At 76.6% G+C, this 27,500-nt stretch overlaps 26 non-coding genes across 26 annotated transcripts in view; all 26 read right to left on the minus strand.

The window, feature by feature from the left end:
* Positions 1 to 694: 694 nt before the first annotated feature.
* LOC136139639 (5S ribosomal RNA) lies at positions 695 to 813 on the minus strand. Its single transcript, XR_010657155.1, has one exon. It is a non-coding gene; the product is annotated as a 5S ribosomal RNA (ribosomal RNA).
* A 924-nt stretch (positions 814 to 1,737) lies between these two features.
* On the minus strand, positions 1,738 to 1,856 carry LOC136139693 (5S ribosomal RNA). The gene has a single exon (XR_010657208.1). It is a non-coding gene; the product is annotated as a 5S ribosomal RNA (ribosomal RNA).
* A 970-nt stretch (positions 1,857 to 2,826) lies between these two features.
* Positions 2,827 to 2,945, minus strand: LOC136139640 (5S ribosomal RNA). The gene has a single exon (XR_010657156.1). It is a non-coding gene; the product is annotated as a 5S ribosomal RNA (ribosomal RNA).
* Positions 2,946 to 3,919: 974 nt separating this feature from the next.
* On the minus strand, positions 3,920 to 4,038 carry LOC136139641 (5S ribosomal RNA). The gene has a single exon (XR_010657157.1). It is a non-coding gene; the product is annotated as a 5S ribosomal RNA (ribosomal RNA).
* Positions 4,039 to 4,962: 924 nt separating this feature from the next.
* LOC136139643 (5S ribosomal RNA) lies at positions 4,963 to 5,081 on the minus strand. The gene has a single exon (XR_010657159.1). It is a non-coding gene; the product is annotated as a 5S ribosomal RNA (ribosomal RNA).
* A 924-nt stretch (positions 5,082 to 6,005) lies between these two features.
* On the minus strand, positions 6,006 to 6,124 carry LOC136139644 (5S ribosomal RNA). The gene has a single exon (XR_010657160.1). It is a non-coding gene; the product is annotated as a 5S ribosomal RNA (ribosomal RNA).
* A 974-nt stretch (positions 6,125 to 7,098) lies between these two features.
* Positions 7,099 to 7,217, minus strand: LOC136139645 (5S ribosomal RNA). The gene has a single exon (XR_010657161.1). It is a non-coding gene; the product is annotated as a 5S ribosomal RNA (ribosomal RNA).
* Positions 7,218 to 8,141: 924 nt separating this feature from the next.
* LOC136139646 (5S ribosomal RNA) lies at positions 8,142 to 8,260 on the minus strand. The gene has a single exon (XR_010657162.1). It is a non-coding gene; the product is annotated as a 5S ribosomal RNA (ribosomal RNA).
* Positions 8,261 to 9,232: 972 nt separating this feature from the next.
* On the minus strand, positions 9,233 to 9,351 carry LOC136139647 (5S ribosomal RNA). Its single transcript, XR_010657163.1, has one exon. It is a non-coding gene; the product is annotated as a 5S ribosomal RNA (ribosomal RNA).
* Positions 9,352 to 10,320: 969 nt separating this feature from the next.
* Positions 10,321 to 10,439, minus strand: LOC136139523 (5S ribosomal RNA). Its single transcript, XR_010657054.1, has one exon. It is a non-coding gene; the product is annotated as a 5S ribosomal RNA (ribosomal RNA).
* Positions 10,440 to 11,413: 974 nt separating this feature from the next.
* On the minus strand, positions 11,414 to 11,532 carry LOC136139648 (5S ribosomal RNA). The gene has a single exon (XR_010657164.1). It is a non-coding gene; the product is annotated as a 5S ribosomal RNA (ribosomal RNA).
* A 924-nt stretch (positions 11,533 to 12,456) lies between these two features.
* On the minus strand, positions 12,457 to 12,575 carry LOC136139649 (5S ribosomal RNA). The gene has a single exon (XR_010657165.1). It is a non-coding gene; the product is annotated as a 5S ribosomal RNA (ribosomal RNA).
* Positions 12,576 to 13,499: 924 nt separating this feature from the next.
* Positions 13,500 to 13,618, minus strand: LOC136139650 (5S ribosomal RNA). Its single transcript, XR_010657166.1, has one exon. It is a non-coding gene; the product is annotated as a 5S ribosomal RNA (ribosomal RNA).
* Positions 13,619 to 14,590: 972 nt separating this feature from the next.
* LOC136139652 (5S ribosomal RNA) lies at positions 14,591 to 14,709 on the minus strand. The gene has a single exon (XR_010657167.1). It is a non-coding gene; the product is annotated as a 5S ribosomal RNA (ribosomal RNA).
* A 925-nt stretch (positions 14,710 to 15,634) lies between these two features.
* LOC136139653 (5S ribosomal RNA) lies at positions 15,635 to 15,753 on the minus strand. Its single transcript, XR_010657168.1, has one exon. It is a non-coding gene; the product is annotated as a 5S ribosomal RNA (ribosomal RNA).
* A 974-nt stretch (positions 15,754 to 16,727) lies between these two features.
* On the minus strand, positions 16,728 to 16,846 carry LOC136139655 (5S ribosomal RNA). Its single transcript, XR_010657170.1, has one exon. It is a non-coding gene; the product is annotated as a 5S ribosomal RNA (ribosomal RNA).
* A 925-nt stretch (positions 16,847 to 17,771) lies between these two features.
* Positions 17,772 to 17,890, minus strand: LOC136139656 (5S ribosomal RNA). The gene has a single exon (XR_010657171.1). It is a non-coding gene; the product is annotated as a 5S ribosomal RNA (ribosomal RNA).
* Positions 17,891 to 18,862: 972 nt separating this feature from the next.
* On the minus strand, positions 18,863 to 18,981 carry LOC136139657 (5S ribosomal RNA). The gene has a single exon (XR_010657172.1). It is a non-coding gene; the product is annotated as a 5S ribosomal RNA (ribosomal RNA).
* A 967-nt stretch (positions 18,982 to 19,948) lies between these two features.
* Positions 19,949 to 20,067, minus strand: LOC136139658 (5S ribosomal RNA). The gene has a single exon (XR_010657173.1). It is a non-coding gene; the product is annotated as a 5S ribosomal RNA (ribosomal RNA).
* A 924-nt stretch (positions 20,068 to 20,991) lies between these two features.
* Positions 20,992 to 21,110, minus strand: LOC136139659 (5S ribosomal RNA). Its single transcript, XR_010657174.1, has one exon. It is a non-coding gene; the product is annotated as a 5S ribosomal RNA (ribosomal RNA).
* Positions 21,111 to 22,084: 974 nt separating this feature from the next.
* Positions 22,085 to 22,203, minus strand: LOC136139660 (5S ribosomal RNA). The gene has a single exon (XR_010657175.1). It is a non-coding gene; the product is annotated as a 5S ribosomal RNA (ribosomal RNA).
* Positions 22,204 to 23,127: 924 nt separating this feature from the next.
* On the minus strand, positions 23,128 to 23,246 carry LOC136139661 (5S ribosomal RNA). The gene has a single exon (XR_010657176.1). It is a non-coding gene; the product is annotated as a 5S ribosomal RNA (ribosomal RNA).
* A 974-nt stretch (positions 23,247 to 24,220) lies between these two features.
* On the minus strand, positions 24,221 to 24,339 carry LOC136139508 (5S ribosomal RNA). The gene has a single exon (XR_010657040.1). It is a non-coding gene; the product is annotated as a 5S ribosomal RNA (ribosomal RNA).
* Positions 24,340 to 25,309: 970 nt separating this feature from the next.
* On the minus strand, positions 25,310 to 25,428 carry LOC136139662 (5S ribosomal RNA). The gene has a single exon (XR_010657177.1). It is a non-coding gene; the product is annotated as a 5S ribosomal RNA (ribosomal RNA).
* A 924-nt stretch (positions 25,429 to 26,352) lies between these two features.
* Positions 26,353 to 26,471, minus strand: LOC136139663 (5S ribosomal RNA). Its single transcript, XR_010657178.1, has one exon. It is a non-coding gene; the product is annotated as a 5S ribosomal RNA (ribosomal RNA).
* Positions 26,472 to 27,395: 924 nt separating this feature from the next.
* Positions 27,396 to 27,500, minus strand: part of LOC136139664 (5S ribosomal RNA) — a 119-nt gene continuing 14 nt past the window's right edge. Inside the window, exon 1 of the ribosomal RNA XR_010657179.1 lies at positions 27,396 to 27,500. This exon is cut by the window's right edge and continues 14 nt beyond it. This is a non-coding gene — a ribosomal RNA (5S ribosomal RNA).

Below are 27,500 nucleotides of genomic sequence, written 5' to 3' on the forward strand. Positions count from 1 at the left end.
CCCGCGGTCCGTGGGGCATCGCCCCTGCCCGCCCACGCGGCGCTAGGCGCAGCCCGGCCGCAGCCCGGGCCGGGCCTGCTGCCCGACAGCAGCTGGCCCGAAGCCACTGGGAGCCACCATTGCGTCGCCACGGCCCCTCAGCCCCGGCAAGGCCACCTTTGCCCGCACACCACCCGCCGAGCTCAGGAGCCCGCCCCTGGTGGCCGGCAGGCCCGGGGAAGCGGCCCCGGCCCTCGATCCCGCTCCCGCACCCGGCCGCGGCGACACGGCGGAGGCGGGGCTTCTGCCGGCGGGAGCTGTGGCGGGACACACCGGCGCACAGGTGGCGGCAGCGGGGCTGGGCGCCAGTGGGGGTGGCCAGGTGCAGGTCGAGGGGCTCGCTGGCCGAAAGGACGGCAACCGGGCCCGCGGCGGATTCTGGGTCCGGGCCAGCCACCCCGGGAGCGTCCGGGGTGCGGCTGCCTTCTGGGGCCGCCTTCTGGCCGCCCGGCCGGCCGTGCCGGCGGGGAGCGGCCCCTCCGGCGCACCCGCGCGCGCGCGCACGCACACACACACACACACACACACACACGCGCGCGCGCGCCGTGGTGGGAGGGGCCTGAGGAGGTGGGGCCTGCAGCGGGGCCCGGCGGGGGCGGAGCCGGCGGCCACCGCCCGCGGGCGAGTAAAGGAGAAGGCGGAGCGGGAGGCAAAAAGCCTACAGCACCCGGTATTCCCAGGCGGTCTCCCATCCAAGTACTAACCAGGCCCGACCCTGCTTAGCTTCCGAGATCAGACGAGATCGGGCGCGTTCAGGGTGGTATGGCCGTAGACGGGGGCGGGGACCGCGGGCTGCCTCTTGAGGCCCAGTTGCGCTGGCGCTGGCGCCTTAGGGCCAGCCAGCCCGGCGGTCAGCCCGCCCCGGCGGGACCCCGCCGCCCGCCCAGGCAGGGGGAACGGACGTCTCGTGTATCGGGCGGTGGCGGAGGGTTTGGCCACCACCTCCCAGCCGAGGGCGGGCGTGACCCAGCAAACCCTTCGGCGCTTGGCGCCCCGCCCAACATCCCGCACGTCGCTCACAGGGACGTGGCCCCGGAGGCTTCGGGGCCCGGGGCCCGCGGTCCCTGGGGCATCGCCCCTGCCCGCCCACGCGGCGCTAGGCGCAGCCCGGCCGCAGCCCGGGCCGGCCCTGCTGCCCGACAGCAGCTGACCCGAAGCCACTGGGAGCCACCATTGCGTCGCCACGGCCCCTCAGCCCCGGCAAGGCCACCTTTGCCCGCACAACACCCGCCGAGCTCAGGAGCCCGCCCCTGGTGGCCGGCAGGCCCGGGGAAGCGGCCCCGGCCCTCGATCCCGCTCCCGCACCCGGCCGCGGCGACACGGCGGAGGCGGGGCTTCTGCCGGAGGGAGCTGTGGCGGGACACACCGGCGCACAGGTGGCGGCAGCGGGGCTGGGCGCCAGTGGGGGCGGCCAGGTGCAGGTCGAGGGGCTCGCTGGCCGAAAGGACGGCAACCGGGCCCGCGGCGGATTCTGGGTCCGGGCCAGCCACCCCGGGAGCGTCCGGGGTGCGGCTGCCTTCCGGGGCCGCCTTCTGGCCGCCCGGCCGGCCGGGCCGGCGGGGAGCGGCCCCTCCGGCGCACGCGCGCCATGTTGGGAGGGGCCTGAGGAGGTGGGGCCTGCAGCGGGGCCCGGCGGGGGCGGAGCCGGCGGCCACCGCCCGCGGGCGAGTAAAGGAGAAGGCGGAGCGGGAGGCAAAAAGCCTACAGCACCCGGTATTCCCAGGCGGTCTCCCATCCAAGTACTAACCAGGCCCAACCCTGCTTAGCTTCCGAGATCAGACGAGATCGGGCGCGTTCAGGGTGGTATGGCCGTAGACGGGGGCGGGGACCGCGGGCTGCCTCTTGAGGCCCAGTTGCGCTGGCGCTGGCGCCTTAAGGCCAGCCAGCCCGGCGGTCAGCCCGCCCCGGCGGGACCCCGCCGCCCGCCCAGGCAGGGGGAACGGACGTCTCGTGTATCGGGCGGTGGCGGAGGGTTTGGCCACCACCTCCCAGCCGAGGGCGGGCGTGACCCAGCAAACCCTTCGGCGCTTGGCGCCCCGCCCAACATCCCGCACGTCGCTCACAGGGACGTGGCCCCGGAGGCTTCGGGGCCCGGGGCCCGCGGTCCCTGGGGCATCGCCCCTGCCCGCCCACGCGGCGCTAGGCGCAGCCCAGCCGCAGCCCGGGCCGGCCCTGCTGCCCGACAGCAGCTGACCCGAAGCCACTGGGAGCCACCATTGCGTCGCCACGGCCCCTCAGCCCCGGCAAGGCCACCTTTGCCCGCACACCACCCGCCGAGCTCAGGAGCCCGCCCCTGGTGGCCGGCAGGCCCGGGGAAGCGGCCCCGGCCCTCGATCCCGCTCCCGCACCCGGCCGCGGCGACACGGCGGAGGCGGGGCTTCTGCCGGAGGGAGCTGTGGCGGGACACACCGGCGCACAGGTGGCGGCAGCGGGGCTGGGCGCCAGTGGGGGCGGCCAGGTGCAGGTCGAGGGGCTCGCTGGCCGAAAGGACGGCAACCGGGCCCGCGGCGGATTCTGGGTCCGGGCCAGCCACCCCGGGAGCGTCCGGGGTGCGGCTGCCTTCCGGGGCCGCCTTCTGGCCGCCCGGCCGGCCGTGCCGGCGGGGAGCGGCCCCTCCGGCGCACCCGCGCGCGCGCGCACGCACACACACACACACACACACACACGCGCGCGCGCCGTGGTGGGAGGGGCCTGAGGAGGTGGGGCCTGCAGCGGGGCCCGGCGGGGGCGGAGCCGGCGGCCACCGCCCGCGGGCGAGTAAAGGAGAAGGCGGAGCGGGAGGCAAAAAGCCTACAGCACCCGGTATTCCCAGGCGGTCTCCCATCCAAGTACTAACCAGGCCCGACCCTGCTTAGCTTCCGAGATCAGACGAGATCGGGCGCGTTCAGGGTGGTATGGCCGTAGACGGGGGCGGGGACCGCGGGCTGCCTCTTGAGGCCCAGTTGCGCTGGCGCTGGCGCCTTAGGGCCAGCCAGCCCGGCGGTCAGCCCGCCCCGGCGGGACCCCGCCGCCCGCCCAGGCAGGGGGAACGGACGTCTCGTGTATCGGGCGGTGGCGGAGGGTTTGGCCACCACCTCCCAGCCGAGGGCGGGCGTGACCCAGCAAACCCTTCGGCGCTTGGCGCCCCGCCCAACATCCCGCACGTCGCTCACAGGGACGTGGCCCCGGAGGCTTCGGGGCCCGGGGCCCGCGGTCCGTGGGGCATCGCCCCTGCCCGCCCACGCGGCGCTAGGCGCAGCCCGGCCGCAGCCCGGGCCGGCCCTGCTGCCCGACAGCAGCTGACCCGAAGCCACTGGGAGCCACCATTGCGTCGCCACGGCCCCTCAGCCCCGGCAAGGCCACCTTTGCCCGCACACCACCCGCCGAGCTCAGGAGCCCGCCCCTGGTGGCCGGCAGGCCCGGGGAAGCGGCCCCGGCCCTCGATCCCGCTCCCGCACCCGGCCGCGGCGACACGGCGGAGGCGGGGCTTCTGCCGGAGGGAGCTGTGGCGGGACACACCGGCGCACAGGTGGCGGCAGCGGGGCTGGGCGCCAGTGGGGGCGGCCAGGTGCAGGTCGAGGGGCTCGCTGGCCGAAAGGACGGCAACCGGGCCCGCGGCGGATTCTGGGTCCGGGCCAGCCACCCCGGGAGCGTCCGGGGTGCGGCTGCCTTCTGGGGCCGCCTTCTGGCCGCCCGGCCGGCCGTGCCGGCGGGGAGCGGCCCCTCCGGCGCAGCCGCGCGCGCGCGCACGCACACACACACACACACACACACACACACGCGCGCGCGCCGTGGTGGGAGGGGCCTGAGGAGGTGGGGCCTGCAGCGGGGCCCGGCGGGGGCGGAGCCGGCGGCCACCGCCCGCGGGCGAGTAAAGGAGAAGGCGGAGCGGGAGGCAAAAAGCCTACAGCACCCGGTATTCCCAGGCGGTCTCCCATCCAAGTACTAACCAGGCCCGACCCTGCTTAGCTTCCGAGATCAGACGAGATCGGGCGCGTTCAGGGTGGTATGGCCGTAGACGGGGGCGGGGACCGCGGGCTGCCTCTTGAGGCCCAGTTGCGCTGGCGCTGGCGCCTTAGGGCCAGCCAGCCCGGCGGTCAGCCCGCCCCGGGGGGACCCCGCCGCCCGCCCAGGCAGGGGGAACGGACGTCTCGTGTATCGGGCGGTGGCGGAGGGTTTGGCCACCACCTCCCAGCCGAGGGCGGGCGTGACCCAGCAAACCCTTCGGCGCTTGGCGCCCCGCCCAACATCCCGCACGTCGCTCACAGGGACGTGGCCCCGGAGGCTTCGGGGCCCGGGGCCCGCGGTCCCTGGGGCATCGCCCCTGCCCGCCCACGCGGCGCTAGGCGCAGCCCGGCCGCAGCCCAGGCCGGCCCTGCTGCCCGACAGCAGCTGACCCGAAGCCACTGGGAGCCACCATTGCGTCGCCACGGCCCCTCAGCCCCGGCAAGGCCACCTTTGCCCGCACACCACCCGCCGAGCTCAGGAGCCCGCCCCTGGTGGCCGGCAGGCCCGGGGAAGCGGCCCCGGCCCTCGATCCCGCTCCCGCACCCGGCCGCGGCGACACGGCGGAGGCGGGGCTTCTGCCGGAGGGAGCTGTGGCGGGACACACCGGCGCATAGGTGGCGGCAGCGGGGCTGGGCGCCAGTGGGGGCGGCCAGGTGCAGGTCGAGGGGCTCGCTGGCCGAAAGGACGGCAACCGGGCCCGCGGCGGATTCTGGGTCCGGGCCAGCCACCCCGGGAGCGTCCGGGGTGCGGCTGCCTTCCGGGGCCGCCTTCTGGCCGCCCGGCCGGCCGGGCCGGCGGGGAGCGGCCCCTCCGGCGCACGCGCGCCGTGTTGGGAGGGGCCTGAGGAGGTGGGGCCTGCAGCGGGGCCCGGCGGGGGCGGAGCCGGCGGCCACCGCCCGCGGGCGAGTAAAGGAGAAGGCGGAGCGGGAGGCAAAAAGCCTACAGCACCCGGTATTCCCAGGCGGTCTCCCATCCAAGTACTAACCAGGCCCGACCCTGCTTAGCTTCCGAGATCAGACGAGATCGGGCGCGTTCAGGGTGGTATGGCCGTAGACGGGGGCGGGGACCGCGGGCTGCCTCTTGAGGCCCAGTTGCGCTGGCGCTGGCGCCTTAGGGCCAGCCAGCCCGGCGGTCAGCCCGCCCCGGCGGGACCCCGCCGCCCGCCCAGGCAGGGGGAACGGACGTCTCGTGTATCGGGCGGTGGCGGAGGGTTTGGCCACCACCTCCCAGCCGAGGGCCGGCGTGACCCAGCAAACCCTTCGGCGCTTGGCGCCCCGCCCAACATCCCGCACGTCGCTCACAGGGACGTGGCCCCGGAGGCTTCGGGGCCCGGGGCCCGCGGTCCCTGGGGCATCGCCCCTGCCCGCCCACGCGGCGATAGGCGCAGCCCGGCCGCAGCCCGGGCCGGCCCTGCTGCCCGACAGCAGCTGGCCCGAAGCCACTGGGAGCCACCATTGCGTCGCCACGGCCCCTCAGCCCCGGCAAGGCCACCCTTGCCCGCACACCACCCGCCGAGCTCTGGAGCCCGCCCCTGGTGGCCGGCAGGCCCGGGGAAGCGGCCCCGGCCCTCGATCCCGCTCCCGCACCCGGCCGCGGCGACACGGCGGAGGCGGGGCTTCTGCCGGAGGGAGCTGTGGCGGGACACACCGGCGCACAGGTGGCGGCAGCGGGGCTGGGCGCCAGTGGGGGCGGCCAGGTGCAGGTCGAGGGGCTCGCTGGCCGAAAGGACGGCAACCGGGCCCGCGGCGGATTCTGGGTCCGGGCCAGCCACCCCGGGAGCGTCCGGGGTGCGGCTGCCTTCCGGGGCCGCCTTCTGGCCGCCCGGCCGGCCGGGCCGGCGGGGAGCGGCCCCTCCGGCGCACGCGTGCCGTGTTGGGAGGGGCCTGAGGAGGTGGGGCCTGCAGCGGGGCCCGGCGGGGGCGGAGCCGGCGGCCACCGCCCGCGGGCGAGTAAAGGAGAAGGCGGAGCGGGAGGCAAAAAGCCTACAGCACCCGGTATTCCCAGGCGGTCTCCCATCCAAGTACTAACCAGGCCCGACCCTGCTTAGCTTCCGAGATCAGACGAGATCGGGCGCGTTCAGGGTGGTATGGCCGTAGACGGGGGCGGGGACCGCGGGCTGCCTCTTGAGGCCCAGTTGCGCTGGCGCTGGCGCCTTAGGGCCAGCCAGCCCGGCGGTCAGCCCGCCCCGGCGGGACCCCGCCGCCCGCCCAGGCAGGGGGAACGGACGTCTCGTGTATCGGGCGGTGGCGGAGGGTTTGGCCACCACCTCCCAGCCGAGGGCGGGCGTGACCCAGCAAACCCTTCGGCGCTTGGCGCCCCGCCCAACATCCCGCACGTCGCTCACAGGGACGTGGCCCCGGAGGCTTCGGGGCCCGGGGCCCGCGGTCCGTGGGGCATCGCCCCTGCCCGCCCACGCGGCGCTAGGCGCAGCCCGGCCGCAGCCCGGGCCGGGCCTGCTGCCCGACAGCAGCTGGCCCGAAGCCACTGGGAGCCACCATTGCGTCGCCACGGCCCCTCAGCCCCGGCAAGGCCACCTTTGCCCGCACACCACCCGCCGAGCTCAGGAGCCCGCCCCTGGTGGCCGGCAGGCCCGGGGAAGCGGCCCCGGCCCTCGATCCCGCTCCCGCACCCGGCCGCGGCGACACGGCGGAGGCGGGGCTTCTGCCGGCGGGAGCTGTGGCGGGACACACCGGCGCACAGGTGGCGGCAGCGGGGCTGGGCGCCAGTGGGGGCGGCCAGGTGCAGGTCGAGGGGCTCGCTGGCCGAAAGGACGGCAACTGGGCCCGCGGCGGATTCTGGGTCCGGGCCAGCCACCCCGGGAGCGTCCGGGGTGCGGCTGCCTTCTGGGGCCGCCTTCTGGCCGCCCGGCCGGCCGTGCCGGCGGGGAGCGGCCCCTCCGGCGCACCCGCGCGCGCGCGCACGCACACACACACACACACACACACACACGCGCGCGCGCGCCGTGGTGGGAGGGGCCTGAGGAGGTGGGGCCTGCAGCGGGGCCCGGCGGGGGCGGAGCCGGCGGCCACCGCCCGCGGGCGAGTAAAGGAGAAGGCGGAGCGGGAGGCAAAAAGCCTACAGCACCCGGTATTCCCAGGCGGTCTCCCATCCAAGTACTAACCAGGCCCGACCCTGCTTAGCTTCCGAGATCAGACGAGATCGGGCGCGTTCAGGGTGGTATGGCCGTAGACGGGGGCGGGGACCGCGGGCTGCCTCTTGAGGCCCAGTTGCGCTGGCGCTGGCGCCTTAGGGCCAGCCAGCCCGGCGGTCAGCCCGCCCCGGCGGGACCCCGCCGCCCGCCCAGGCAGGGGGAACGGACGTCTCGTGTATCGGGCGGTGGCGGAGGGTTTGGCCACCACCTCCCAGCCGAGGGCGGGCGTGACCCAGCAAACCCTTCGGCGCTTGGCGCCCCGCCCAACATCCCGCACGTCGCTCACAGGGACGTGGCCCCGGAGGCTTCGGGGCCCGGGGCCCGCGGTCCCTGGGGCATCGCCCCTGCCCGCCCACGCGGCGCTAGGCGCAGCCCGGCCGCAGCCCGGGCCGGCCCTGCTGCCCGACAGCAGCTGACCCGAAGCCACTGGGAGCCACCATTGCGTCGCCACGGCCCCTCAGCCCCGGCAAGGCCACCTTTGCCCGCACAACACCCGCCGAGCTCAGGAGCCCGCCCCTGGTGGCCGGCAGGCCCGGGGAAGCGGCCCCGGCCCTCGATCCCGCTCCCGCACCCGGCCGCGGCGACACGGCGGAGGCGGGGCTTCTGCCGGAGGGAGCTGTGGCGGGACACACCGGCGCACAGGTGGCGGCAGCGGGGCTGGGCGCCAGTGGGGGCGGCCAGGTGCAGGTCGAGGGGCTCGCTGGCCGAAAGGACGGCAACCGGGCCCGCGGCGGATTCTGGGTCCGGGCCAGCCACCCCGGGAGCGTCCGGGGTGCGGCTGCCTTCCGGGGCCGCCTTCTGGCCGCCCGGCCGGCCGGGCCGGCGGGGAGCGGCCCCTCCGGCGCACGCGCGCCATGTTGGGAGGGGCCTGAGGAGGTGGGGCCTGCAGCGGGGCCCGGCGGGGGCGGAGCCGGCGGCCACCGCCCGCGGGCGAGTAAAGGAGAAGGCGGAGCGGGAGGCAAAAAGCCTACAGCACCCGGTATTCCCAGGCGGTCTCCCATCCAAGTACTAACCAGGCCCGACCCTGCTTAGCTTCCGAGATCAGACGAGATCGGGCGCGTTCAGGGTGGTATGGCCGTAGACGGGGGCGGGGACCGCGGGCTGCCTCTTGAGGCCCAGTTGCGCTGGCGCTGGCGCCTTAAGGCCAGCCAGCCCGGCGGTCAGCCCGCCCCGGCGGGACCCCGCCGCCCGCCCAGGCAGGGGGAACGGACGTCTCGTGTATCGGGCGGTGGCGGAGGGTTTGGCCACCACCTCCCAGCCGAGGGCGGGCGTGACCCAGCAAACCCTTCGGCGCTTGGCGCCCCGCCCAACATCCCGCACGTCGCTCACAGGGACGTGGCCCCGGAGGCTTCGGGGCCCGGGGCCCGCGGTCCCTGGGGCATCGCCCCTGCCCGCCCACGCGGCGCTAGGCGCAGCCCAGCCGCAGCCCGGGCCGGCCCTGCTGCCCGACAGCAGCTGACCCGAAGCCACTGGGAGCCACCATTGCGTCGCCACGGCCCCTCAGCCCCGGCAAGGCCACCTTTGCCCGCACACCACCCGCCGAGCTCAGGAGCCCGCCCCTGGTGGCCGGCAGGCCCGGGGAAGCGGCCCCGGCCCTCGATCCCGCTCCCGCACCCGGCCGCGGCGACACGGCGGAGGCGGGGCTTCTGCCGGAGGGAGCTGTGGCGGGACACACCGGCGCACAGGTGGCGGCAGCGGGGCTGGGCGCCAGTGGGGGCGGCCAGGTGCAGGTCGAGGGGCTCGCTGGCCGAAAGGACGGCAACCGGGCCCGCGGCGGATTCTGGGTCCGGGCCAGCCACCCCGGGAGCGTCCGGGGTGCGGCTGCCTTCCGGGGCCGCCTTCTGGCCGCCCGGCCGGCCGTGCCGGCGGTGAGCGGCCCCTCCGGCGCACCCGCGCGCGCGCGCACGCACACACACACACACACACACACACGCGCGCGCGCGCCGTGGTGGGAGGGGCCTGAGGAGGTGGGGCCTGCAGCGGGGCCCGGCGGGGGCGGAGCCGGCGGCCACCGCCCGCGGGCGAGTAAAGGAGAAGGCGGAGCGGGAGGCAAAAAGCCTACAGCACCCGGTATTCCCAGGCGGTCTCCCATCCAAGTACTAACCAGGCCCGACCCTGCTTAGCTTCCGAGATCAGACGAGATCGGGCGCGTTCAGGGTGGTATGGCCGTAGACGGGGGCGGGGACCGCGGGCTGCCTCTTGAGGCCCAGTTGCGCTGGCGCTGGCGCCTTAGGGCCAGCCAGCCCGGCGGTCAGCCCGCCCCGGCGGGACCCCGCCGCCCGCCCAGGCAGGGGGAACGGACGTCTCGTGTATCGGGCGGTGGCGGAGGGTTTGGCCACCACCTCCCAGCCGAGGGCGGGCGTGACCCAGCAAACCCTTCGGCGCTTGGCGCCCCGCCCAACATCCCGCACGTCGCTCACAGGGACGTGGCCCCGGAGGCTTCGGGGCCCGGGGCCCGCGGTCCCTGGGGCATCGCCCCTGCCCGCCCACGCGGCGCTAGGCGCAGCCCGGCCGCAGCCCGGGCCGGCCCTGCTGCCCGACAGCAGCTGACCCGAAGCCACTGGGAGCCACCATTGCGTCGCCACGGCCCCTCAGCCCCGGCAAGGCCACCTTTGCCCGCACACCACCCGCCGAGCTCAGGAGCCCGCCCCTGGTGGCCGGCAGGCCCGGGGAAGCGGCCCCGGCCCTCGATCCCGCTCCCGCACCCGGCCGCGGCGACACGGCGGAGGCGGGGCTTCTGCCGGAGGGAGCTGTGGCGGGACACACCGGCGCACAGGTGGCGGCAGCGGGGCTGGGCGCCAGTGGGGGCGGCCAGGTGCAGGTCGAGGGGCTCGCTGGCCGAAAGGACGGCAACCGGGCCCGCGGCGGATTCTGGTCCGGGCCAGCCACCCCGGGAGCCTCCGGGGTGCGGCTGCCTTCTGGGGCCGCCTTCTGGCTGCCCGGCCGGCCGTGCCGGCGGGGAGCGGCCCCTCCGGCGCACCCGCGCGCGCGCGCACGCACACACACACACACACACACACACGCGCGCGCGCCGTGGTGAGAGGGGCCTGCGGAGGTGGGGCCTGCAGCGGGGCCCGGCGGGGGCGGAGCCGGCGGCCACCGCCCGCGGGCGAGTAAAGGAGAAGGCGGAGCGGGAGGCAAAAAGCCTACAGCACCCGGTATTCCCAGGCGGTCTCCCATCCAAGTAGTAACCAGGCCCGAGCCTGCTTAGCTTCCGAGATCAGACGAGATCGGGCGCGTTCAGGGTGGTATGGCCGTAGACGGGGGCGGGGACCGCGGGCTGCCTCTTGAGGCCCAGTTGCGCTGGCGCTGGCGCCTTAGGGCCAGCCAGCCCGGCGGTCAGCCCGCCCCGGCGGGACCCCGCCGCCCGCCCAGGCAGGGGGAACGGACGTCTCGTGTATCGGGCGGTGGCGGAGGGTTTGGCCACCACCTCCCAGCCGAGGGCGGGCGTGACCCAGCAAACCCTTCGGCGCTTGGCGCCCCGCCCAACATCCCGCACGTCGCTCACAGGGACGTGGCCCCGGAGGCTTCGGGGCCCGGGGCCCGCGGTCCCTGGGGCATCGCCCCTGCCCGCCCACGCGGCGCTAGGCGCAGCCCGGCCGCAGCCCGGGCCGGCCCTGCTGCCCGACAGCAGCTGACCCGAAGCCACTGGGAGCCACCATTGCGTCGCCACGGCCCCTCAGCCCCGGCAAGGCCACCTTTGCCCGCACACCACCCGCCGAGCTCAGGAGCCCGCCCCTGGTGGCCGGCAGGCCCGGGGAAGCGGCCCCGGCCCTCGATCCCGCTCCCGCACCCGGCCGCGGCGACACGGCGGAGGCGGGGCTTCTGCCGGAGGGAGCTGTGGCGGGACACACCGGCGCACAGGTGGCGGCAGCGGGGCTGGGCGCCAGTGGGGGCGGCCAGGTGCAGGTCGAGGGGCTCGCTGGCCGAAAGGACGGCAACCGGGCCCGCGGCGGATTCTGGGTCCGGGCCAGCCACCCCGGGAGCGTCCGGGGTGCGGCTGCCTTCTGGGGCCGCCTTCTGGCCGCCCGGCCGGCCGTGCCGGCGGGGAGTGGCCCCTCCGGCGCACCCGCGCGCGCGCGCACGCACACACACACACACACACACACACACACGCGCGCGCGCCGTGGTGGGAGGGGCCTGAGGAGGTGGGGCCTGCAGCGGGGCCCGGCGGGGGCGGAGCCGGCGGCCACCGCCCGCGGGCGAGTAAAGGAGAAGGCGGAGCGGGAGGCAAAAAGCCTACAGCACCCGGTATTCCCAGGCGGTCTCCCATCCAAGTACTAACCAGGCCCGACCCTGCTTAGCTTCCGAGATCAGACGAGATCGGGCGCGTTCAGGGTGGTATGGCCGTAGACGGGGGCGGGGACCGCGGGCTGCCTCTTGAGGCCCAGTTGCGCTGGCGCTGGCGCCTTAGGGCCAGCCAGCCCGGCGGTCAGCCCGCCCCGGGGGGACCCCGCCGCCCGCCCAGGCAGGGGGAACGGACGTCTCGTGTATCGGGCGGTGGCGGAGGGTTTGGCCACCACCTCCCAGCCGAGGGCGGGCGTGACCCAGCAAACCCTTCGGCGCTTGGCGCCCCGCCCAACATCCCGCACGTCGCTCACAGGGACGTGGCCCCGGAGGCTTCGGGGCCCGGGGCCCGCGGTCCCTGGGGCATCACCCCTGCCCGCCCACGCGGCGCTAGGCGCAGCCCGGCCGCAGCCCAGGCCGGCCCTGCTGCCCGACAGCAGCTGACCCGAAGCCACTGGGAGCCACCATTGCGTCGCCACGGCCCCTCAGCCCCGGCAAGGCCACCTTTGCCCGCACACCACCCGCCGAGCTCAGGAGCCCGCCCCTGGTGGCCGGCAGGCCCGGGGAAGCGGCCCCGGCCCTCGATCCCGCTCCCGCACCCGGCCGCGGCGACACGGCGGAGGCGGGGCTTCTGCCGGAGGGAGCTGTGGCGGGACACACCGGCGCACAGGTGGCGGCAGCGGGGCTGGGCGCCAGTGGGGGCGGCCAGGTGCAGGTCGAGGGGCTCGCTGGCCGAAAGGACGGCAACCGGGCCCGCGGCGGATTCTGGGTCCGGGCCAGCCACCCCGGGAGCGTCCGGGGTGCGGCTGCCTTCCGGGGCCGCCTTCTGGCCGCCCGGCCGGCCGGGCCGGCGGGGAGCGGCCCCTCCGGCGCACGCGCGCCGTGTTGGGAGGGGCCTGAGGAGGTGGGGCCTGCAGCGGGGCCCGGCGGGGGCGGAGCCGGCGGCCACCGCCCGCGGGCGAGTAAAGGAGAAGGCGGAGCGGGAGGCAAAAAGCCTACAGCACCCGGTATTCCCAGGCGGTCTCCCATCCAAGTACTAACCAGGCCCGACCCTGCTTAGCTTCCGAGATCAGACGAGATCGGGCGCGTTCAGGGTGGTATGGCCGTAGACGGGGGCGGGGACCGCGGGCTGCCTCTTGAGGCCCAGTTGCGCTGGCGCTGGCGCCTTAGGGCCAGCCAGCCCGGCGGTCAGCCCGCCCCGGCGGGACCCCGCCGCCCGCCCAGGCAGGGGGAACGGACGTCTCGTGTATCGGGCGGTGGCGGAGGGTTTGGCCACCACCTCCCAGCCGAGGACCGGCGTGACCCAGCAAACCCTTCGGCGCTTGGCGCCCCGCCCAACATCCCGCACGTCGCTCACAGGGACGTGGCCCCGGAGGCTTCGGGGCCCGGGGCCCGCGGTCCCTGGGGCATCGCCCCTGCCCGCCCACGCGGCGCTAGGCGCAGCCCGGCCGCAGCCCGGGCCGGCCCTGCTGCCCGACAGCAGCTGGCCCGAAGCCACTGGGAGCCACCATTGCGTCGCCACGGCCCCTCAGCCCCGGCAAGGCCACCCTTGCCCGCACACCACCCGCCGAGCTCTGGAGCCCGCCCCTGGTGGCCGGCAGGCCCGGGGAAGCGGCCCCGGCCCTCGATCCCGCTCCCGCACCCGGCCGAGGCGACACGGCGGAGGCGGGGCTTCTGCCGGAGGGAGCTGTGGCGGGACACACCGGCGCACAGGTGGCGGCAGCGGGGCTGGGCGCCAGTGGGGGCGGCCAGGTGCAGGTCGAGGGGCTCGCTGGCCGAAAGGACGGCAACCGGGCCCGCGGCGGATTCTGGGTCCGGGCCAGCCACCCCGGGAGCGTCCGGGGTGCGGCTGCCTTCCGGGGCCGCCTTCTGGCCGCCCGGCCGGCCGGGCCGGCGGGGAGCGGCCCCTCCGGCGCACGCGCGCCGTGGTGGGAGGGGCCTGAGGAGGTGGGGCCTGCAGCGGGGCCCGGCGGGGGCGGAGCCGGCGGCCACCGCCCGCGGGCGAGTAAAGGAGAAGGCGGAGCGGGAGGCAAAAAGCCTACAGCACCCGGTATTCCCAGGCGGTCTCCCATCCAAGTACTAACCAGGCCCGACCCTGCTTAGCTTCCGAGATCAGACGAGATCGGGCGCGTTCAGGGTGGTATGGCCGTAGACGGGGGCGGGGACCGCGGGCTGCCTCTTGAGGCCCAGTTGCGCTGGCGCTGGCGCCTTAGGGCCAGCCAGCCCGGCGGTCAGCCCGCCCCGGCGGGACCCCGCCGCCCGCCCAGGCAGGGGGAACGGACGTCTCGTGTATCGGGCGGTGGCGGAGGGTTTGGCCACCACCTCCCAGCCGAGGGCGGGCGTGACCCAGCAAACCCTTCGGCGCTTGGCGCCCCGCCCAACATCCCGCACGTCGCTCACAGGGACGTGGCCCCGGAGGCTTCGGGGCCCGGGGCCCGCGGTCCCTGGGGCATCGCCCCTGCCCGCCCACGCGGCGCTAGGCGCAGCCCGGCCGCAGCCCGGGCCGGGCCTGCTGCCCGACAGCAGCTGGCCCGAAGCCACTGGGAGCCACCATTGCGTCGCCACGGCCCCTCAGCCCCGGCAAGGCCACCTTTGCCCGCACACCACCCGCCGAGCTCAGGAGCCCGCCCCTGGTGGCCGGCAGGCCCGGGGAAGCGGCCCCGGCCCTCGATCCCGCTCCCGCACCCGGCCGCGGCGACACGGCGGAGGCGGGGCTTCTGCCGGCGGGAGCTGTGGCGGGACACACCGGCGCACAGGTGGCGGCAGCGGGGCTGGGCGCCAGTGGGGGCGGCCAGGTGCAGGTCGAGGGGCTCGCTGGCCGAAAGGACGGCAACCGGGCCCGCGGCGGATTCTGGGTCCGGGCCAGCCACCCCGGGAGCGTCCGGGGTGCGGCTGCCTTCTGGGGCCGCCTTCTGGCCGCCCGGCCGGCCGTGCCGGCGGGGAGCGGCCCCTCCGGCGCACCCGCGCGCGCGCGCACGCACACACACACACACACACACACACGCGCGCGCGCGCCGTGGTGGGAGGGGCCTGAGGAGGTGGGGCCTGCAGCGGGGCCCGGCGGGGGCGGAGCCGGCGGCCACCGCCCGCGGGCGAGTAAAGGAGAAGGCGGAGCGGGAGGCAAAAAGCCTACAGCACCCGGTATTCCCAGGCGGTCTCCCATCCAAGTACTAACCAGGCCCGACCCTGCTTAGCTTCCGAGATCAGACGAGATCGGGCGCGTTCAGGGTGGTATGGCCGTAGACGGGGGCGGGGACCGCGGGCTGCCTCTTGAGGCCCAGTTGCGCTGGCGCTGGCGCCTTAGGGCCAGCCAGCCCGGCGGTCAGCCCGCCCCGGCGGGACCCCGCCGCCCGCCCAGGCAGGGGGAACGGACGTCTCGTGTATCGGGCGGTGGCGGAGGGTTTGGCCACCACCTCCCAGCCGAGGGCGGGCGTGACCCAGCAAACCCTTCGGCGCTTGGCGCCCCGCCCAACATCCCGCACGTCGCTCACAGGGACGTGGCCCCGGAGGCTTCGGGGCCCGGGGCCCGCGGTCCGTGGGGCATCGCCCCTGCCCGCCCACGCGGCGCTAGGTGCAGCCCGGCCGCAGCCCGGGCCGGCCCTGCTGCCCGACAGCAGCTGGCCCGAAGCCACTGGGAGCCACCATTGCGTCGCCACGGCCCCTCAGCCCCGGCAAGGCCACCTTTGCCCGCACACCACCCGCCGAGCTCAGGAGCCCGCCCCTGGTGGCCGGCAGGCCCGGGGGAGCGGCCCCGGCCCTCGATCCCGCTCCCGCACCCGGCCGCGGCGACACGGCGGAGGCGGGGCTTCTGCCGGAGGGAGCTGTGGCGGGACACACCGGCGCACAGGTGGCGGCAGCGGGGCTGGGCGCCAGTGGGGGCGGCCAGGTGCAGGTCGAGGGGCTCGCTGGCCGAAAGGACGGCAACCGGGCCCGCGGCGGATTCTGGGTCCGGGCCAGCCACCCCGGGAGCGTCCGGGGTGCGGCTGCCTTCCGGGGCCGCCTTCTGGCCGCCCGGCCGGCCGGGCCGGCGGGGAGCGGCCCCTCCGGCGCACGCGCGCCGTGGTGGGAGGGGCCTGAGGAGGTGGGGGCCTGCAACGGGGCCCGGCGGGGGCGGAGCCGGCGGCCACCGCCCGCGGGCTAGTAAAGGAGAAGGCGGAGCGGGAGGCAAAAAGCCTACAGCACCCGGTATTCCCAGGCGGTCTCCCATCCAAGTACTAACCAGGCCCGACCCTGCTTAGCTTCCGAGATCAGACGAGATCGGGCGCGTTCAGGGTGGTATGGCCGTAGACGGGGGCGGGGCCCGCGGGCTGCCTCTTGAGGCCCAGTTGCGCTGGCGCTGGCGCCTTAATGCCAGCCAGCCCGGCGGTCAGCCCGCCCCGGCGGGACCCCGCCGCCCGCCCAGGCAGGGGGAACGGACGTCTCGTGTATCGGGCGGTGGCGGAGGGTTTGGCCACCACCTCCCAGCCGAGGGCGGGCGTGACCCAGCAAACCCTTCGGCGCTTGGCGCCCCGCCCAACATCCCGCACGTCGCTCACAGGGACGTGGCCCCGGAGGCTTCGGGGCCCGGGGCCCGCGGTCCCTGGGGCATCGCCCCTGCCCGCCCACGCGGCGCTAGGCGCAGCCCGGCCGCAGCCCGGGCCGGCCCTGCTGCCCGACAGCAGCTGACCCGAAGCCACTGGGAGCCACCATTGCGTCGCCACGGCCCCTCAGCCCCGGCAAGGCCACCTTTGCCCGCACACCACCCGCCGAGCTCAGGAGCCCGCCCCTGGTGGCCGGCAGGCCCGGGGAAGCGGCCCCGGCCCTCGATCCCGCTCCCGCACCCGGCCGCGGCGACACGGCGGAGGCGGGGCTTCTGCCGGAGGGAGCTGTGGCGGGACACACCGGCGCACAGGTGGCGGCAGCGGGGCTGGGCGCCAGTGGGGGCGGCCAGGTGCAGGTCGAGGGGCTCGCTGGACGAAAGGACGGCAACAGGGCCCGCGGCGGATTCTGGGTCCGGGCGAGCCACCCCGGGAGCGTCCGGGGTGCGGCTGCCTTCTGGGGCCGCCTTCTGGCCGCCCGGCCGGCCGTGCCGGCGGGGAGCGGCCCCTCCGGCGCACCCGCGCGCGCGCGCACGCACACACACACACACACACACACACACACGCGCGCGCGCCGTGGTGGGAGGGGCCTGAGGAGGTGGGGCCTGCAGCGGGGCCCGGCGGGGGCGGAGCCGGCGGCCACCGCCCGCGGGCGAGTAAAGGAGAAGGCGGAGCGGGAGGCAAAAAGCCTACAGCACCCGGTATTCCCAGGCGGTCTCCCATCCAAGTACTAACCAGGCCCGACCCTGCTTAGCTTCCGAGATCAGACGAGATCGGGCGCGTTCAGGGTGGTATGGCCGTAGACGGGGGCGGGGACCGCGGGCTGCCTCTTGAGGCCCAGTTGCGCTGGCGCTGGCGCCTTAGGGCCAGCCAGCCCGGCGGTCAGCCCGCCCCGGCGGGACCCCGCCGCCCGCCCAGGCAGGGGGAACGGACGTCTCGTGTATCGGGCGGTGGCGGAGGGTTTGGCCACCACCTCCCAGCCGAGGGCGGGCGTGACCCAGCAAACCCTTCGGCGCTTGGCGCCCCGCCCAACATCCCGCACGTCGCTCACAGGGACGTGGCCCCGGAGGCTTCGGGGCCCGGGGCCCGCGGTCCGTGGGGCATCGCCCCTGCCCGCCCACGCGGCGCTAGGCGCAGCCCGGCCGCAGCCCGGGCCGGCCCTGCTGCCCGACAGCAGCTGGCCCGAAGCCACTGGGAGCCACCATTGCGTCGCCACGGCCCCTCAGCCCCGGCAAGGCCACCTTTGCCCGCACACCACCCGCCGAGCTCAGGAGCCCGCCCCTGGTGGCCGGCAGGCCCGGGGGAGCGGCCCCGGCCCTCGATCCCGCTCCCGCACCCGGCCGCGGCGACACGGCGGAGGCGGGGCTTCTGCCGGAGGGAGCTGTGGCGGGACACACCGGCGCACAGGTGGCGGCAGCGGGGCTGGGCGCCAGTGGGGGCGGCCAGGTGCAGGTCGAGGGGCTCGCTGGCCGAAAGGACGGCAACCGGGCCCGCGGCGGATTCTGGGTCCGGGCCAGCCACCCCGGGAGCGTCCGGGGTGCGGCTGCCTTCCGGGGCCGCCTTCTGGCAGCCCGGCCGGCCGGGCCGGCGGGGAGCGGCCCCTCCGGCGCACGCGCGCCGTGGTGGGAGGGGCCTGAGGAGGTGGGGGCCTGCAGCGGGGCCCGGCGGGGGCGGAGCCGGCGGCCACCGCCCGCGGGCTAGTAAAGGAGAAGGCGGAGCGGGAGGCAAAAAGCCTACAGCACCCGGTATTCCCAGGCGGTCTCCCATCCAAGTACTAACCAGGCCCGACCCTGCTTAGCTTCCGAGATCAGACGAGATCGGGCGCGTTCAGGGTGGTATGGCCGTAGACGGGGGCGGGGCCCGCGGGCTGCCTCTTGAGGCCCAGTTGCGCTGGCGCTGGCGCCTTAAGGCCAGCCAGCCCGGCGGTCAGCCCGCCCCGGCGGGACCCCGCCGCCCGCCCAGGCAGGGGGAACGGACGTCTCGTGTATCGGGCGGTGGCGGAGGGTTTGGCCACCACCTCCCAGCCGAGGGCGGGCGTGACCCAGCAAACCCTTCGGCGCTTGGCGCCCCGCCCAACATCCCGCACGTCGCTCACAGGGACGTGGCCCCGGAGGCTTCGGGGCCCGGGGCCCGCGGTCCCTGGGGCATCGCCCCTGCCCGCCCACGCGGCGCTAGGCGCAGCCCGGCCGCAGCCCGGGCCGGCCCTGCTGCCCGACAGCAGCTGACCCGAAGCCACTGGGAGCCACCATTGCGTCGCCACGGCCCCTCAGCCCCGGCAAGGCCACCTTTGCCCGCACACCACCCGCCGAGCTCAGGAGCCCGCCCCTGGTGGCCGGCAGGCCCGGGGAAGCGGCCCCGGCCCTCGATCCCGCTCCCGCACCCGGCCGCGGCGACACGGCGGAGGCGGGGCTTCTGCCGGAGGGAGCTGTGGCGGGACACACCGGCGCACAGGTGGCGGCAGCGGGGCTGGGCGCCAGTGGGGGCGGCCAGGTGCAGGTCGAGGGGCTCGCTGGCCGAAAGGACGGCAACCGGGCCCGCGGCGGATTCTGGGTCCGGGCCAGCCACCCCGGGAGCGTCCGGGGTGCGGCTGCCTTCTGGGGCCGCCTTCTGGCCGCCCGGCCGGCCGTGCCGGCGGGGAGCGGCCCCTCCGGCGCACCCGCGCGCGCGCGCACGCACACACACACACACACACACACACACGCGCGCGCGCCGTGGTGGGAGGGGCCTGAGGAGGTGGGGCCTGCAGCGGGGCCCGGCGGGGGCGGAGCCGGCGGCCACCGCCCGCGGGCGAGTAAAGGAGAAGGCGGAGCGGGAGGCAAAAAGCCTACAGCACCCGGTATTCCCAGGCGGTCTCCCATCCAAGTACTAACCAGGCCCGACCCTGCTTAGCTTCCGAGATCAGACGAGATCGGGCGCGTTCAGGGTGGTATGGCCGTAGACGGGGGCGGGGACCGCGGGCTGCCTCTTGAGGCCCAGTTGCGCTGGCGCTGGCGCCTTAGGGCCAGCCAGCCCGGCGGTCAGCCCGCCCCGGCGGGACCCCGCCGCCCGCCCAGGCAGGGGGAACGGACGTCTCGTGTATCGGGCGGTGGCGGAGGGTTTGGCCACCACCTCCCAGCCGAGGGCGGGCGTGACCCAGCAAACCCTTCGGCGCTTGGCGCCCCGCCCAACATCCCGCACGTCGCTCACAGGGACGTGGCCCCGGAGGCTTCGGGGCCCGGGGCCCGCGGTCCCTGGGGCATCGCCCCTGCCCGCCCACGCGGCGCTAGGCGCAGCCCGGCCGCAGCCCGGGCCGGCCCTGCTGCCCGACAGCAGCTGACCCGAAGCCACTGGGAGCCACCATTGCGTCGCCACGGCCCCTCAGCCCCGGCAAGGCCACCTTTGCCCGCACACCACCCGCCGAGCTCAGGAGCCCGCCCCTGGTGGCCGGCAGGCCCGGGGAAGCGGCCCCGGCCCTCGATCCCGCTCCCGCACCCGGCCGCGGCGACACGGCGGAGGCGGGGCTTCTGCCGGAGGGAGCTGTGGCGGGACACACCGGCGCACAGGTGGCGGCAGCGGGGCTGGGCGCCAGTGGGGGCGGCCAGGTGCAGGTCGAGGGGCTCGCTGGCCGAAAGGACGGCAACCGGGCCCGCGGCGGATTCTGGTCCGGGCCAGCCACCCCGGGAGCCTCCGGGGTGCGGCTGCCTTCTGGGGCCGCCTTCTGGCCGCCCGGCCGGCCGTGCCGGCGGGGAGCGGCCCCTCCGGCGCACCCGCGCGCGCGCGCACGCACACACACACACACACACACACGCGCGCGCGCCGTGGTGAGAGGGGCCTGAGGAGGTGGGGCCTGCAGCGGGGCCCGGCGGGGGCGGAGCCGGCGGCCACCGCCCGCGGGCGAGTAAAGGAGAAGGCGGAGCGGGAGGCAAAAAGCCTACAGCACCCGGTATTCCCAGGCGGTCTCCCATCCAAGTACTAACCAGGCCCGACCCTGCTTAGCTTCCGAGATCAGACGAGATCGGGCGCGTTCAGGGTGGTATGGCCGTAGACGGGGGCGGGGACCGCGGGCTGCCTCTTGAGGCCCAGTTGCGCTGGCGCTGGCGCCTTAGGGCCAGCCAGCCCGGCGGTCAGCCCGCCCCGGCGGGACCCCGCCGCCCGCCCAGGCAGGGGGAACGGACGTCTCGTGTATCGGGCGGTGGCGGAGGGTTTGGCCACCACCTCCCAGCCGAGGGCGGGCGTGACCCAGCAAACCCTTCGGCGCTTGGCGCCCCGCCCAACATCCCGCACGTCGCTCACAGGGACGTGGCCCCGGAGGCTTCGGGGCCCGGGGCCCGCGGTCCCTGGGGCATCGCCCCTGCCCGCCCACGCGGCGCTAGGCGCAGCCCGGCCGCAGCCCGGGCCGGCCCTGCTGCCCGACAGCAGCTGACCCGAAGCCACTGGGAGCCACCATTGCGTCGCCACGGCCCCTCAGCCCCGGCAAGGCCACCTTTGCCCGCACACCACCCGCCGAGCTCAGGAGCCCGCCCCTGGTGGCCGGCAGGCCCGGAGAAGCGGCCCCGGCCCTCGATCCCGCTCCCGCACCAGGCCGCGGCGACACGGCGGAGGCGGGGCTTCTGCCGGAGGGAGCTGTGGCGGGACACACCGGCGCACAGGTGGCGGCAGCGGGGCTGGGCGCCAGTGGGGGCGGCCAGGTGCAGGTCGAGGGGCTCGCTGGCCGAAAGGACGGCAACCGGGCCCGCGGCGGATTCTGGGTCCGGGCCAGCCACCCCGGGAGCGTCCGGGGTGCGGCTGCCTTCCGGGGCCGCCTTCTGGCCGCCCGGCCGGCCGGGCCGGCGGGGAGCGGCCCCTCCGGCGCACGCGCGCCGTGTTGGGAGGGGCCTGAGGAGGTGGGGCCTGCAGCGGGGCCCGGCGGGGGCGGAGCCGGCGGCCACCGCCCGCGGGCGAGTAAAGGAGAAGGCGGAGCGGGAGGCAAAAAGCCTACAGCACCCGGTATTCCCAGGCGGTCTCCCATCCAAGTACTAACCAGGCCCGACCCTGCTTAGCTTCCGAGATCAGACGAGATCGGGCGCGTTCAGGGTGGTATGGCCGTAGACGGGGGCGGGGACCGCGGGCTGCCTCTTGAGGCCCAGTTGCGCTGGCGCTGGCGCCTTAGGGCCAGCCAGCCCGGCGGTCAGCCCGCCCTGGCGGGACCCCGCCGCCCGCCCAGGCAGGGGGAACGGACGTCTCGTGTATCGGGCGGTGGCGGAGGGTTTGGCCACCACCTCCCAGCCGAGGGCGGGCGTGACCCAGCAAACCCTTCGGCGCTTGGCGCCCCGCCCAACATCCCGCACGTCGCTCACAGGGACGTGGCCCCGGAGGCTTCGGGGCCCGGGGCCCGCGGTCCCTGGGGCATCGCCCCTGCCCGCCCACGCGGCGCTAGGCGCAGCCCGGCCGCAGCCCGGGCCGGCCCTGCTGCCCGACAGCAGCTGACCCGAAGCCACTGGGAGCCACCATTGCGTCGCCACGGCCCCTCAGCCCCGGCAAGGCCACCTTTGCCCGCACACCACCCGCCGAGCTCAGGAGCCCGCCCCTGGTGGCCGGCAGGCCCGGGGAAGCGGCCCCGGCCCTCGATCCCGCTCCCGCACCCGGCCGCGGCGACACGGCGGAGGCGGGGCTTCTGCCGGAGGGAGCTGTGGCGGGACACACCGGCGCACAGGTGGCGGCAGCGGGGCTGGGCGCCAGTGGGGGCGGCCAGGTGCAGGTCGAGGGGCTCGCTGGCCGAAAGGACGGCAACCGGGCCCGCGGCGGATTCTGGGTCCGGGCCAGCCACCCCGGGAGCGTCCGGGGTGCGGCTGCCTTCTGGGGCCGCCTTCTGGCCGCCCGGCCGGCCGTGCCGGCGGGGAGCGGCCCCTCCGGCGCACCCGCGCGCGCGCGCACGCACACACACACACACACACACACACACACGCGCGCGCGCCGTGGTGGGAGGGGCCTGAGGAGGTGGGGCCTGCAGCGGGGCCCGGCGGGGGCGGAGCCGGCGGCCACCGCCCGCGGGCGAGTAAAGGAGAAGGCGGAGCGGGAGGCAAAAAGCCTACAGCACCCGGTATTCCCAGGCGGTCTCCCATCCAAGTACTAACCAGGCCCGACCCTGCTTAGCTTCCGAGATCAGACGAGATCGGGCGCGTTCAGGGTGGTATGGCCGTAGACGGGGGCGGGGACCGCGGGCTGCCTCTTGAGGCCCAGTTGCGCTGGCGCTGGCGCCTTAGGGCCAGCCAGCCCGGCGGTCAGCCCGCCCCGGGGGGACCCCGCCGCCCGCCCAGGCAGGGGGAACGGACGTCTCGTGTATCGGGCGGTGGCGGAGGGTTTGGCCACCACCTCCCAGCCGAGGGCGGGCGTGACCCAGCAAACCCTTCGGCGCTTGGCGCCCCGCCCAACATCCCGCACGTCGCTCACAGGGACGTGGCCCCGGAGGCTTCGGGGCCCGGGGCCCGCGGTCCCTGGGGCATCGCCCCTGCCCGCCCACGCGGCGCTAGGCGCAGCCCGGCCGCAGCCCAGGCCGGCCCTGCTGCCCGACAGCAGCTGACCCGAAGCCACTGGGAGCCACCATTGCGTCGCCACGGCCCCTCAGCCCCGGCAAGGCCACCTTTGCCCGCACACCACCCGCCGAGCTCAGGAGCCCGCCCCTGGTGGCCGGCAGGCCCGGGGAAGCGGCCCCGGCCCTCGATCCCGCTCCCGCACCCGGCCGCGGCGACACGGCGGAGGCGGGGCTTCTGCCGGAGGGAGCTGTGGCGGGACACACCGGCGCACAGGTGGCGGCAGCGGGGCTGGGCGCCAGTGGGGGCGGCCAGGTGCAGGTCGAGGGGCTCGCTGGCCGAAAGGACGGCAACCGGGCCCGCGGCGGATTCTGGGTCCGGGCCAGCCACCCCGGGAGCGTCCGGGGTGCGGCTGCCTTCCGGGGCCGCCTTCTGGCCGCCCGGCCGGCCGGGCCGGCGGGGAGCGGCCCCTCCGGCGCACGCGCGCCGTGTTGGGAGGGGCCTGAGGAGGTGGGGCCTGCAGCGGGGCCCGGCGGGGGCGGAGCCGGCGGCCACCGCCCGCGGGCGAGTAAAGGAGAAGGCGGAGCGGGAGGCAAAAAGCCTACAGCACCCGGTATTCCCAGGCGGTCTCCCATCCAAGTACTAACCAGGCCCGACCCTGCTTAGCTTCCGAGATCAGACGAGATCGGGCGCGTTCAGGGTGGTATGGCCGTAGACGGGGGCGGGGACCGCGGGCTGCCTCTTGAGGCCCAGTTGCGCTGGCGCTGGCGCCTTAGGGCCAGCCAGCCCGGCGGTCAGCCCGCCCCGGCGGGACCCCGCCGCCCGCCCAGGCAGGGGGAACGGACGTCTCGTGTATCGGGCGGTGGCGGAGGGTTTGGCCACCACCTCCCAGCCGAGGGCCGGCGTGACCCAGCAAACCCTTCGGCGCTTGGCGCCCCGCCCAACATCCCGCACGTCGCTCACAGGGACGTGGCCCCGGAGGCTTCGGGGCCCGGGGCCCGCGGTCCGTGGGGCATCGCCCCTGCCCGCCCACGCGGCGCTAGGCGCAGCCCGGCCGCAGCCCGGGCCGGGCCTGCTGCCCGACAGCAGCTGGCCCGAAGCCACTGGGAGCCACCATTGCGTCGCCACGGCCCCTCAGCCCCGGCAAGGCCACCTTTGCCCGCACACCACCCGCCGAGCTCAGGAGCCCGCCCCTGGTGGCCGGCAGGCCCGGGGAAGCGGCCCCGGCCCTCGATCCCGCTCCCGCACCCGGCCGCGGCGACACGGCGGAGGCGGGGCTTCTGCCGGCGGGAGCTGTGGCGGGACACACCGGCGCACAGGTGGCGGCAGCGGGGCTGGGCGCCAGTGGGGGCGGCCAGGTGCAGGTCGAGGGGCTCGCTGGCCGAAAGGACGGCAACCGGGCCCGCGGCGGATTCTGGGTCCGGGCCAGCCACCCCGGGAGCGTCCGGGGTGCGGCTGCCTTCTGGGGCCGCCTTCTGGCCGCCCGGCCGGCCGTGCCGGCGGGGAGCGGCCCCTCCGGCGCACCCGCGCGCGCGCGCACGCACACACACACACACACACACACACACGCGCGCGCGCGCCGTGGTGGGAGGGGCCTGAGGAGGTGGGGCCTGCAGCGGGGCCCGGCGGGGGCGGAGCCGGCGGCCACCGCCCGCGGGCGAGTAAAGGAGAAGGCGGAGCGGGAGGCAAAAAGCCTACAGCACCCGGTATTCCCAGGCGGTCTCCCATCCAAGTACTAACCAGGCCCGACCCTGCTTAGCTTCGGAGATCAGACGAGATCGGGCGCGTTCAGGGTGGTATGGCCGTAGACGGGGGCGGGGACCGCGGGCTGCCTCTTGAGGCCCAGTTGCGCTGGCGCTGGCGCCTTAGGGCCAGCCAGCCCGGCGGTCAGCCCGCCCCGGCGGGACCCCGCCGCCCGCCCAGGCAGGGGGAACGGACGTCTCGTGTATCGGGCGGTGGCGGAGGGTTTGGCCACCACCTCCCAGCCGAGGGCGGGCGTGACCCAGCAAACCCTTCGGCGCTTGGCGCCCCGCCCAACATCCCGCACGTCGCTCACAGGGACGTGGCCCCGGAGGCTTCGGGGCCCGGGGCCCGCGGTCCGTGGGGCATCGCCCCTGCCCGCCCACGCGGCGCTAGGCGCAGCCCGGCCGCAGCCCGGGCCGGCCCTGCTGCCCGACAGCAGCTGGCCCGAAGCCACTGGGAGCCACCATTGCGTCGCCACGGCCCCTCAGCCCCGGCAAGGCCACCTTTGCCCGCACACCACCCGCCGAGCTCAGGAGCCCGCCCCTGGTGGCCGGCAGGCCCGGGGAAGCGGCCCCGGCCCTCGATCCCGCTCCCGCACCCGGCCGCGGCGACACGGCGGAGGCGGGGCTTCTGCCGGAGGGAGCTGTGGCGGGACACACCGGCGCACAGGTGGCGGCAGCGGGGCTGGGCGCCAGTGGGGGCGGCCAGGTGCAGGTCGAGGGGCTCGCTGGCCGAAAGGACGGCAACCGGGCCCGCGGCGGATTCTGGGTCCGGGCCAGCCACCCCGGGAGCGTCCGGGGTGCGGCTGCCTTCTGGGGCCGCCTTCTGGCCGCCCGGCCGGCCGTGCCGGCGGGGAGCGGCCCCTCCGGCGCAGCCGCGCGCGCGCGCACGCACACACACACACACACACACACACGCGCGCGCGCCGTGGTGGGAGGGGCCTGAGGAGGTGGGGCCTGCAGCGGGGCCCGGCGGGGGCGGAGCCGGCGGCCACCGCCCGCGGGCGAGTAAAGGAGAAGGCGGAGCGGGAGGCAAAAAGCCTACAGCACCCGGTATTCCCAGGCGGTCTCCCATCCAAGTACTAACCAGGCCCGACCCTGCTTAGCTTCCGAGATCAGACGAGATCGGGCGCGTTCAGGGTGGTATGGCCGTAGACGGGGGCGGGGACCGCGGGCTGCCTCTTGAGGCCCAGTTGCGCTGGCGCTGGCGCCTTAGGGCCAGCCAGCCCGGCGGTCAGCCCGCCCCGGGGGGACCCCGCCGCCCGCCCAGGCAGGGGGAACGGACGTCTCGTGTATCGGGCGGTGGCGGAGGGTTTGGCCACCACCTCCCAGCCGAGGGCGGGCGTGACCCAGCAAACCCTTCGGCGCTTGGCGCCCCGCCCAACATCCCGCACGTCGCTCACAGGGACGTGGCCCCGGAGGCTTCGGGGCCCGGGGCCCGCGGTCCCTGGGGCATCGCCCCTGCCCGCCCACGCGGCGCTAGGCGCAGCCCGGCCGCAGCCCAGGCCGGCCCTGCTGCCCGACAGCAGCTGACCCGAAGCCACTGGGAGCCACCATTGCGTCGCCACGGCCCCTCAGCCCCGGCAAGGCCACCTTTGCCCGCACACCACCCGCCGAGCTCAGGAGCCCGCCCCTGGTGGCCGGCAGGCCAGGGGAAGCGGCCCCGGCCCTCGATCCCGCTCCCGCACCCGGCCGCGGCGACACGGCGGAGGCGGGGCTTCTGCCGGAGGGAGCTGTGGCGGGACACACCGGCGCACAGGTGGCGGCAGCGGGGCTGGGCGCCAGTGGGGGCGGCCAGGTGCAGGTCGAGGGGCTCGCTGGCCGAAAGGACGGCAACCGGGCCCGCGGCGGATTCTGGGTCCGGGCCAGCCACCCCGGGAGCGTCCGGGGTGCGGCTGCCTTCCGGGGCCGCCTTCTGGCCGCCCGGCCGGCCGGGCCGGCGGGGAGCGGCCCCTCCGGCGCACGCGCGCCGTGGTGGGAGGGGCCTGAGGAGGTGGGGCCTGCAGCGGGGCCCGGCGGGGGCGGAGCCGGCGGCCACCGCCCGCGGGCGAGTAAAGGAGAAGGCGGAGCGGGAGGCAAAAAGCCTACAGCACCCGGTATTCCCAGGCGGTCTCCCATCCAAGTACTAACCAGGCCCGACCCTGCTTAGCTTCCGAGATCAGACGAGATCGGGCGCGTTCAGGGTGGTATGGCCGTAGACGGGGGCGGGGACCGCGGGCTGCCTCTTGAGGCCCAGTTGCGCTGGCGCTGGCGCCTTAGGGCCAGCCAGCCCGGCGGTCAGCCCGCCCCGGGGGGACCCCGCCGCCCGCCCAGGCAGGGGGAACGGACGTCTCGTGTATCGGGCGGTGGCGGAGGGTTTGGCCACCACCTCCCAGCCGAGGGCGGGCGTGACCCAGCAAACCCTTCGGCGCTTGGCGCCCCGCCCAACATCCCGCACGTCGCTCACAGGGACGTGGCCCCGGAGGCTTCGGGGCCCGGGGCCCGCGGTCCCTGGGGCATCGCCCCTGCCCGCCCACGCGGCGCTAGGCGCAGCCCGGCCGCAGCCCAGGCCGGCCCTGCTGCCCGACAGCAGCTGACCCGAAGCCACTGGGAGCCACCATTGCGTCGCCACGGCCCCTCAGCCCCGGCAAGGCCACCTTTGCCCGCACACCACCCGCCGAGCTCAGGAGCCCGCCCCTGGTGGCCGGCAGGCCCGGGGAAGCGGCCCCGGCCCTCGATCCCGCTCCCGCACCCGGCCGCGGCGACACGGCGGAGGCGGGGCTTCTGCCGGAGGGAGCTGTGGCGGGACACACCGGCGCACAGGTGGCGGCAGCGGGGCTGGGCGCCAGTGGGGGCGGCCAGGTGCAGGTCGAGGGGCTCGCTGGCCGAAAGGACGGCAACCGGGCCCGCGGCGGATTCTGGGTCCGGGCCAGCCACCCCGGGAGCGTCCGGGGTGCGGCTGCCTTCCGGGGCCGCCTTCTGGCCGCCCGGCCGGCCGGGCCGGCGGGGAGCGGCCCCTCCGGCGCACGCGCGCCGTGTTGGGAGGGGCCTGAGGAGGTGGGGCCTGCAGCGGGGCCCGGCGGGGGCGGAGCCGGCGGCCACCGCCCGCGGGCGAGTAAAGGAGAAGGCGGAGCGGGAGGCAAAAAGCCTACAGCACCCGGTATTCCCAGGCGGTCTCCCATCCAAGTACTAACCAGGCCCGACCCTGCTTAGCTTCCGAGATCAGACGAGATCGGGCGCGTTCAGGGTG

Source organism: Phocoena phocoena, chromosome 19, assembly GCF_963924675.1.
Source record: "Phocoena phocoena chromosome 19, mPhoPho1.1, whole genome shotgun sequence".
Lineage (NCBI taxonomy): Eukaryota > Metazoa > Chordata > Mammalia > Artiodactyla > Phocoenidae > Phocoena > Phocoena phocoena.